This window comes from Rhincodon typus, chromosome 43 (genome assembly GCF_021869965.1).
Source record: "Rhincodon typus isolate 14 chromosome 43, sRhiTyp1.1, whole genome shotgun sequence".
Taxonomy (NCBI): Eukaryota; Metazoa; Chordata; class Chondrichthyes; order Orectolobiformes; family Rhincodontidae; genus Rhincodon; species Rhincodon typus.
The window spans coordinates 4,168,629-4,169,496 of NC_063374.1; the positions used below are offsets into that span (position 1 = coordinate 4,168,629).

General features: G+C 49.1%; 1 protein-coding gene across 1 annotated transcript in view; it reads right to left on the minus strand.

Moving 5' to 3' along the window:
- The window catches only part of gpha2 (glycoprotein hormone subunit alpha 2), an 83,696-nt gene that overhangs the window by 80,883 nt on the left and 1,945 nt on the right, over positions 1-868 (minus strand). The window lies entirely within an intron of this gene.

Below are 868 nucleotides of genomic sequence, written 5' to 3' on the forward strand. Positions count from 1 at the left end.
GGCAGATAGAGAGAGAGAGAGATTCAGGCAGAGAGAGAGAGAGAGAGAGCGAGAGATTCAGGCAGACAGAGAGAGAGAGAAAGAAAGAGAATCCCAGCAGCCAGAGAGAGAGCATCCCAGCAGACAGAGAGAGAGTGACTCATGCAGACAGAGATAAAGTGAGAGATTCAGGCAGACAGATACAGAGAGAGAGAGATTCATGGAAAAAACAGAGAGACAGAGGGAGATCAAGAGATCAATCCAGGCAGTCAGAGGGAGAGAGAGAGAGTGAGAGCGATCCATGCAGACAGAGACAGAGAGAGATTCAGGCAGACACAGTGGAGAGAGAGAACAGAGAGAGAAAGATAGACAGAGAGAGTGAGAGAGAGAGGGTTAGAGGGTGAGACAGAGAGAGGGGGGTAGAGGCAGAGTCACATGAGAGAGAGAGAGAGAGAGAGGGTTAGAGGGTTAGAGGGTCAGAAGCAGTGGAAAGAGAGAGAGGGTTAGAGGGAGAGATATAGGGGAGAGAGAGGGTTAGAGGGAGAGATATAGGAGAGAGGGAGAGAGGGATTCAGAAAGAGGGAAGACAGAGGGAGCAAGAGAGAGATTCAGGCAGACAGAGAAAGAGAGAGAGAGACAGATCCAGGCAGAGAGAGAGATTCAGTCAGAGAGAGAGGGAGAGAGAGATTTAGTCAGAGAGAAAGGGAGAAGGAGATTCAGGCAGAGAGAGAGAGAGAGATAGATTTAGTCAGAGAGAGAGGGAGACAGTGTCAGGCAGAGAGAGAGATTCAGTCAGAGAGAGAGGGAGAGAGATTTAGTCAGAGAGAAAGGGAGAGAGATATTCAGGCAGAGAGAGAGATTTAGTCAGAGAGAAAGGGAGAGAGAGATT